The sequence below is a fragment of the Schistocerca serialis genome, chromosome 2 (genome assembly GCF_023864345.2).
Source record: "Schistocerca serialis cubense isolate TAMUIC-IGC-003099 chromosome 2, iqSchSeri2.2, whole genome shotgun sequence".
Lineage (NCBI taxonomy): Eukaryota > Metazoa > Arthropoda > Insecta > Orthoptera > Acrididae > Schistocerca > Schistocerca serialis.
Window position 1 is genome coordinate 353,086,850 of NC_064639.1, and position 9,146 is coordinate 353,095,995.

A 9,146-nucleotide genomic window follows, 5' to 3' on the forward strand; every position below is an offset into this window, starting at 1 on the left:
TTTATATCTAACCGAGAAGTGAAATACCAATTTTCATAGATTTAGCTATAAAAAGTTTTTAATATAACGAAATATTTTCTTAAAAATTTCCGCCTCCAATTTCACTCCCTTAGGTACTGAATTTCTAAAAACAATGAAACACGTATTTTTTAAATTTTTAATAGAGAAGCGAAATACAAATTTTCATAGATTTTGCTTTGAAAATCCTCTCATAATGAAATAATTTCATAAAACTTTTCATCCCCTATTTCACTCCCTCAGGGGGTTGAATTTCCAGGAACACTGAAACAAGTAATTTATTTAAAATTTCTAACTGAGAAGTCAAATATCAGTTTTCATAGATGTACCTTTCAAATTACTTAAGTAGTCAATAAATAATGATTTATTTAAAAAATTTTCACCCAATATTTTTCCCTCATACGGGTTAAATTTGTAAAAATGCTGAAACAAGTTTTTCGTTATTTCTGACCGAGAAACCAAATATCGATTTTTGTAGGTCTAGCTACAAAATTGCCTTAGGCCTAATAGCGACATGTTTTCGAAAAACCTTTCTTCCCGTGTTTCACTCTCTTAGGGGTGGCAATTCAAAAAACCGCTTCTTAAGAGACGCTTACGGTAGAACATCAACACCCTCTCCACATTTCAACTTTCTATCCTTAGCGGTTTTGGCTGGACGTTGATCAGTCAGTTAGTCAATTGGGATATTGCCTTTTATGTATGTACTGGCTTAGCGCCCGCTGCGTCGCTCGCGTAGACTGTATGATCTGCAAAGATTTTTTGTCTTTTTATTTAATCAAATTTTTATGTTGTTCACAAATTGCAATACCTAAGCTTTTCACGCTAATTAGGGCCATATAAGCATAGTCTTTTCCGAATGCACCAAAAATCGATTCTGGTAGCTGGAGACCAAAGTTTTCGTTAATCATCTTTTTTGCATTCTTGTGGAGATATTTCCATTACAACTTTCATCCCCTAAGAAATATTTCTTTATATCTAATCGAGAAGTGCAATATCAGTTTTCATAAACTTAGCTTTAAAATTTTTTGAATGTAACGAAATAGTTTCTTAAAAAATTTCATCCCCTATAGCACTTCCTTAGAGGCTGTATTTCCAGAAACACTGGAACACTTACTTTTTTTAAATTTCTAACCGAGAAGACAAATACCAGTTGTCATAGATGTAGCCTTAAAAATCCTTTAGTAGTTCATTGGCAGTCATTTATTTTCATAAAAACTTTCGTTCACTATTTTACCCCCTTAGTGACTGAATTTTCAAAAATCCTGAAACACGTATTCTTTAATTTTCATAGTTCTAGCTTCAAAATTCCCTTAATAGCGACATACTTTAAAAACCCTTTCATCCCTGTTTCACCTGCATACCTACAGTACAAGATCAACATCATCTCCAAACTTAGAGTTTCTATCCTTAGCAGTTTGGACTGGGCGATGATGAGTCTGCGAGTCAGTCTGAACGTATTTCACAATCTTTGGGATGGAGGGGGGGGGGTTTGAATTTCCTCAAAAAGTGAAACACGTATTTTGTCAAAACCAGGACGCCAAACTCCAATTTTCAAAGATTTTACTTTAAAAACGTATTCGCAATGAAATGTTTTCATAAAACATTTCACCACCTATTTCACCTCATTAGGGGTTGAATTTCCAAAAATAGTGAAATACGTATTTTTTATTTCTAACTGAGAAGCCAAATTTAAGTTTTCATAGATTATAGAAATGCTTTCATAATAAAATGTTTTCATGAAAAATCTCACCCCCTTAGGGGTTCAATTTCCAAAAACACTGGAACACGTGTTTTTGCATTTGTAACCGTGAAGCCAAATACCAATGCTCATAGATGAAGCTTCAAAAATACTTTAGTAGTTCTTTAATAACGGTATATTTCCAAAAAACGCTTTCACCCACTATTTCATGCCCATAGGGCTAAATTTCCAAAAATGCTGAAACACATATTTCTTTATGTCTGACCGAGAAACCAAATACCAATTTTCGTAGGTCTGGCTTCAAAATTGAGTTAACAGCGCCCTTTTTCAAAAAAGCGCTTCATCCCCTATTTCACCCTGTTAGAGTTGGAATTTCGAAAAATCCCGTCATAATCGACGCTTGCATTACAAGATCCACACTTTCTCCAAATTTCAACTTTCTGTCCTTAGAGGTTTGGGCTGGGTATGATGGGTCAATCAATCAGTCAATCAGGACATTGATTATTACGTATACATAGAGATTTATGAATTCCGATTAAGTCAGAAACCTGCAATTCATTGCCTGGAGAACAAAAGGTGTAACAATGTTGGTACACTGAAGGCAGGTTTAAGTTTGGGAAACAGTTTTACCTTCTACCAGGACAATACCTCCAAGAAAACTATCCCGAATACGGAAATACGGCTCTTGTTCAACAAACCAAGGCACATAATAATTACGAACATTTCTACGATGCTCTGAAATAACTGGATTCAAAGTTTATTAAGAGTCTGAAAATATTAATCAGAAACCGTAATAATACTATAAATATACGTTAACTAACAACCTCGGTCCATAGCCTGGTTCGGAGGAACTATGCCTTCTGTCCGTACGTTGGCGACCAGAATTCCTACTTCTACCAGAATCTGAACACAAGTACAAAGTCTAGAACTCGCATAGGCTACCTCCAAATAGAATGCTGCAACAAATGTTTATGTTACGACCCTCAGCTAAAGACACAGGTGTATGCGTAGAACCATAGAAACAGAGGAAACCTAAAGGCCCCATAAGAGTTATACTGTCGGCAGAAAATTAACCGTAGGTAACCTCTTCCACAACACAGCTTTCAATTGTTATGAAAAAAAAAAAACGGATAAAAATAGTCTGCAGCCTTACCTGGACTATTGCTCCTTATGCGCGCTACGAGTTGTTTCAAACCGACTGCTTCCGGCGGGGGCTTTGAAACATCTTGGTAGGCGTCACAGTGTGTATACGGAAGAGAGAAATGCGGCCGAGCTGTGTCATCGAGTAGCAGCATGTAAAACACGCACCTTATCTCATAAGCGGTGCGACTGATGTGCTGTACAGAGAGCCGCCTTTACGACAGGGCGTGGGAGCATCAGTAGGCGCGTGATAACGCTTGCTGATTAACAGGTAGGGTTGAAGATGGATTGTAACTATGACTGTGTAAGAATTCCTCTTAAAATGGAACAGAGAATGGCTCCTCGCTTCGCCCCGCCGATTGTTGGTTCAAATGTGTGTGAAATCTTATGGGACTTAACTGCTAAGGGCATCAGTCCCTAAGCTTACACACTACTAAATTATCCTAAGGACAAACACACACCCCCATGCTTGAGGGAGGACTCGAACCTCCGCCGGGATCAGCCGCACAGTCCATGACTGCAGAGACCGCTCGGATAATCCCACGCGGCCGATTGTTGGTTGACGCGGGCTACCTTCACTTCTTTTTTTTATGTACAATCTGAGGAGGTCTCTAACAAGCAACGCCATTTAATTTAAATTAAAAATACAGTACATCGAAATAAACCATTAGAACACTGATTCCAGAGTCATATGGCAATGTATAAGTGTCACTGCTGTGACTTCCCAAGCTCACTAAAAACACTGTATACGTTGTAGTTCCTCTTGATAACAATGATGTTAAAGTTAGAACAGTTCAGCCAAAAGAATCACTTATCCAGTAAAGAACAGCACTTACGTCCAACAGTGTCTTCTCGACTACAAGGGAACGGTTCTTAAAGAGCTACACACTGAGGTGACAAAAATCATGGAATATCTCCTAGTATCGAGTCAGATCTCCTTCTATCCGACGTAGTACAGCAACTCGACGTGGCATGGGCTCAACAAATCGTTGGAAGTCCACTGCAGAAATACTGAGCCGTGCTGCCTCTGTAGCCGTCCACAATAGCCAAATTATTGCTGGTGCAGGATTTTGTGCACAAATTTCCCTCTCGGTTATGTACTATAAATTTTCGGTGGGATTCATGTCGGTGATCTGGGTGGTCAAATCATTCGCTCGGCATGTCCAGAATGTTCTTCAGAATAGCTGTGAAAATTGTGGTCCGGTGAAAATTCCATCTTTTTTCGGCAACGTGAAGTCCATGAATGGCTAAAAATGGTCTCCGACTAGCTAAATGTAACCATTTCCGGTCAGTGATTGGTTCAGTTAGACCAGATGACCCAGCCCATTCCATGTAAACACAGCCCATATCATTATGGAACCATCACCAGCTTGTTCAACGCCTTGTTGACAGCCTGGGTTCACAGCTTCGTGTGGTTTGCACCACTCTCAAACCCTTCCATGAGTTCTTACCAACCGATATCGGGATTAATTTGATCATGCTACGGTTGTCAAGTCATCTAGGGTCCAACCGCCACGGTCACAAGTACAAGAGAGGCCGTGTAGGCGATGTTGTGCCTTTAACAAAGGTACTCGCGTCGGTCGTCTGCTGCCACAAATTATTAACGCCAAATTTCGCCTCACTGTCTTAACAGATATATTCGTCGTATGTCCCCCATATTGAATTCTGCGGTTATTTTACACAGTGTTGCTTGTCTGCTAGCCTCTGACATCTCCTCGCAAACGTCCTGCTTTCGGTCGTTAAGTGGAGGCCGTCGGCCTCAGCAATGTCCATGGTGAGAGGTAATTCCTAAATTTTGGTATTCTCGGCACAGTCTTGAAACAGTGGATCTCGGAAAATTGAATTCCCTAACGATTTCTGAAACAGAATGTCCCATGCTTTCAGCCCCAACTACCATTCAGCTTTCAAAGTCTGTTAATCCGCGTCGTGCGGCATAATCACGTCGGGAATCTTTTCACATGAATGACCTGTGTATAAATGACGGCTCCGCCAGTGCACTGTCCTTTATACTTTGTGTACGCGATACTAGCGTCATATGTATGCATATCGCTGTCCCATGACTTCTGTCACCTCAGTGTATTTGAAGCATATGCATGTATATCTGCACTGAAGAGCCAATGAAACTAGTACTCCTGCCTAATATCGTGTAGGGCTCCCGCGAACACGCAAAAGTGGCGCAACACGACATCACATGAACTCCACTAATGTCTGAAATAGCGCTATAAGGAACTGACACCATGAATCCTGCAGGACTGTCCATAAATCCGTAAGTGTACAAGGGGATGGAGATCTCTTCTGAACAGCAAGTTGCAAGGCATCCCAGATATGATCAATAATGTTAATGTCTGGGGAGTTTGGGAGCCAGCGGAAGTGTTTAAACTCAGAAGAGTGTTCCTCAAGCCACTCTTTAGCAATTCTGAACGTGTGGGGTGTCGCCTTGTGCTGCTGAAATTGTCCAAGTCCGTCGGAATGCACAATGGACACGAATGGATGCAGGTGATCAGACAGGATGCTTACGTACGTGTCACCTGTCAGAGTCGTATCTAGACGTATCAGGGGTCCCATGTCACTCCAACTGCACACGCTCCACACCATTACAGAGCTTCCACCACCTTAAACAGTCATCTGCTGACATGCAGGGTCCATGGATTTATGAGGTTGTCTCCATACCCGTACACGTCCATCCGCTCGGTGCAATTTGAAACGAGACCAGGCAACTTGTTTCCAGTCACCAACAGTACAGTGTCGGTGTTGACGGATCCGGGCGAGGCGTAAAACCATTGGGCCTACTGATGATGTTTCGTTGAATGGTTCGCACGCTGACACTTGTTGAAGGCCCAGCATTGAGATCTGCAGCAATTTGCGGAAGGGTTGCATTTCTTTCTCGTTGGACGGTTCTCTTCAACTGTCGTTGGTCCCTTTCTTGCAGAATCTTTTTCCGGCCGCAGCAATGTCGGAGATTAGATGTTTTACCGTATTCTTGATATTCACGGTACACTCATGAGATGGTCGTACGGGAAAATCCCCTCTTCATTGCTGCCTCGGAGATGCTGTGTCCCATCGCCAGTGCACCCACTATAACACCACGTGTAAACTCATTTAAATCTTGATAACCTGCCACTGTAGCAGCAGTAACTGATCTAACGACTGCGCGACACTTGCCTTATATAGGCGTTGCCGACCGCAGCACCGTATTCTGCCTGTTTACATATCTCTGTATTTGAATACACATTCCTAAACCAGTTTCTCTGGCGCTTCAGTGTACATTTACATTTGTACTCCGCACGCCATTTTACGGTATGTGGCGGAGGGTGCTTTGTGTACCGCTGTCGCTTCCCCCGTATCCTATTCCAGGAGCGAATGGTTCACTGGAAAAACGATTGTTGGTAAGCTTCCGTGTGAGCTCGAATCTATCTGATTTTACTGTCATGCGCTTTTCGCGAGAAATATATAGGAAGAAGCAACATATTAGCTGACTCTTCTAGGAACGTACGCTGTCGGAACTTTAATAGTAAACCATACCGTGATGTAGAACGTCTCTCTTGCAGCATCTGCCTCTGGAGTTGGCTGTCTATACACTTTCGCACTTGCTAAGTGAACCTGTATAGAAACTCGCTGCTGTCCTTGCGCATACACTTAGATATATTGTTTATATAACTGTTATCAGTGATTGTTCTGTAATAGTGGAGTCCAACAATACTGCGTCTGTGTGACAATTTACGGACAATACTTTACGTTCCTTAGGTTAGAGATCAAGTGCCAATCCCTGCACCAAGCGTTGATTCTGTATGTCTTTCGCTACAGTTTTCTAACATTGCGACTTCTATGTATTCAACAGCATCTTCTGTGAAGAACGTCATGGACCTTCCGAACTTGCCTACTAGCTCATCACGTGAAATACAATTTCCCTATAACACTCCCTTGGGGTACGCACGATGTCAATTTTATATCTGAAGACGTCTCTGTTGAGAATAACATTCTGTGTTCTCAGAATGAAATTTTCACTCTGCAATGGAGTTTGCGCTGATATGAAACTTCCTGGCAGGTTAAAACCATGTGCCTGGCCCGTCTTGCCACGGTTCGCGCGGCTTCCCCCGTCGGAGGGTTGAGTCCTCCCTCGGGTATGGGTGTGTGTATTGTCCTTAGCTTAAGTTAGTTTAAGATGGATTAAGTAGTGTTTTAGCCTAGGGACCGATGACCTCAGCAGTTTCGTCCCATAGGAACTTACGACAAATTTCCAAAAATTTCCAGGCCGAGACTTGAAATCGGGACCTTTGCCTTTCGCGGGCAAGTGCTCTACCAACTGAGCTACCCAAGCACGACTCACGACCCCTCCTCAAAGCTTTGTTTCCGCCAGTACCTCGCCTTCTACCTTCCAAACTTCACAGAAGCTCTCCTACGAACCTTGCAGAACTAGCACTCCTGGAAGAAAGGCTATTACGGGAACATGGCTTCTCCACAGCCTGGAGGATGTTTCCAGAATGAAATTTGCGCTCTGCAGTGGAGTGTGAGCTGATATAAAACTTACTGGCAGATTAAAACTGTGTACCGGACCGAGACTCGAACTCGGGACCTTTACCTACCGTGGGCAAGTGCTCTACCGAGGGCAAAAGCAAGGGCACAGGTCCCGAGTTCGAGTCTCGGTCCTTAATCTGCCAGGAAGTTTCATGCTGTGTTCTGTTTCCTAGAAACTCAGCAATCCAATCACACCGCAGATATGATACTCATATTTTGTTCGTTAGGCAGCAGTACGAAACTGTATCGAACGTCTTCCAGAAGTCGAGGAACACAGCATCAACATGGGCGCTAGTATCTATTTATTTCTGGGTCTCAGGGATGAAACGATGCCGGCCGGGGTGGCCGAGCGGTTCTAGGCGCTACAGTCTGGAACCGCGCGACCGCTACGGTCGCAGGTTCGAATCCTGCTTTGGGCATGGATGTGTGTGATGTCCTTAGGTTAGTTAGGTTTAAGTAGTTCTAAGTTCTAGGGGACTGATGACCTCAGAAGTTGAGTCCCATAGTGCTCAGAGCCATTAGAACCATTAGATGAAACGAGCTAGCTGGGTTTCACGAGATCTTTGTTTTCGGAACACATTTTGATTCTTACTGATGACTTTTTCGGTCTCTATAAATGTCACAATATGCGAGCGCAAAACATGTTCCGAAATTCTGCAAAAGATCGACCGCACAGATATTCGTGCGTCTGTTCGACGGCCGTTCTTGAAGACGGAAATAGTGCGTTTTCCCAGTCATTAGGAAAGCTTCGCTCCTCCACCGTTCTACAGCACACTGCTGCTAGAAGAGCAGAAGCACCTTCACACACTCTGTGTGGAAACATATGGACAGTGTATCAGTTTCAGTGACCTTTCTGTCTCATGACTACTTATTTCGTTGTCTGTCATTTTGACGTTCGTGCGACGATTTGAAGGAGAAACTACAGCGCGACCTAGCTCAGTTTTGGAGAAAAAAGTTTAGTATTTCGACCTCCTTTGTGTTATAATACGTTTCGATGTCGATGCCATACTGGTCACAGAGTGTCTGGACGGATGGCTTTGAACCATTTACTGATTTAAAGTAAGACGGAAACTTCTTAGGATTTTCTCTCAAGTCGGTAGACGGAATTTTATTTTCGAATTCGTTGACAACTTCACGCAAGACTCTCCTTATGCTAATTTCCGCTTCGTTCAGTGTGAGGCTTTGGCTACGTCCAAATTTGCACTGAAGCTCTCTTTGATTTCGTAGCAAGTTTCTAACACAGTTGTTGAAAACTAAATCAGCAATACACACATTAATTATTAGCGAATGATCGCTGTATATTTCTCAGCTTTAAAACTTTATTCACTTTCACCACTCTAAACGAATTATCAAATCAGCTCGATTTCGACGGAACAGTAAACCCTAAACTAACTTCTTTCCTGTTTTTGAACACACACACACACACAGACGTAACAAATTCAAACTTCACGGAGATCAATCGAAAACAAGAGAACGAAACAAACGACTGTCAATAAGCACGTAAAAAACGTAGTTTGTGCAGTGAAACCTGTGTCCAAGCGACAGAAACATAACAATTCACCAATAAGCAGGAGAAAATGTGAATAAACGCTGTTAACATACTAAACATAATCTGTAAATAATATACTACACCAAATACACTCCTGGAAATTGAAATAAGAACACCGTGAATTCATTGTCCCAGGAAGGGGAAACTTTATTGACACATTCCTGGGGTCAGATACATCACATGATCACACTGACAGAACCACAGGCACATAGACACAGGCAACAG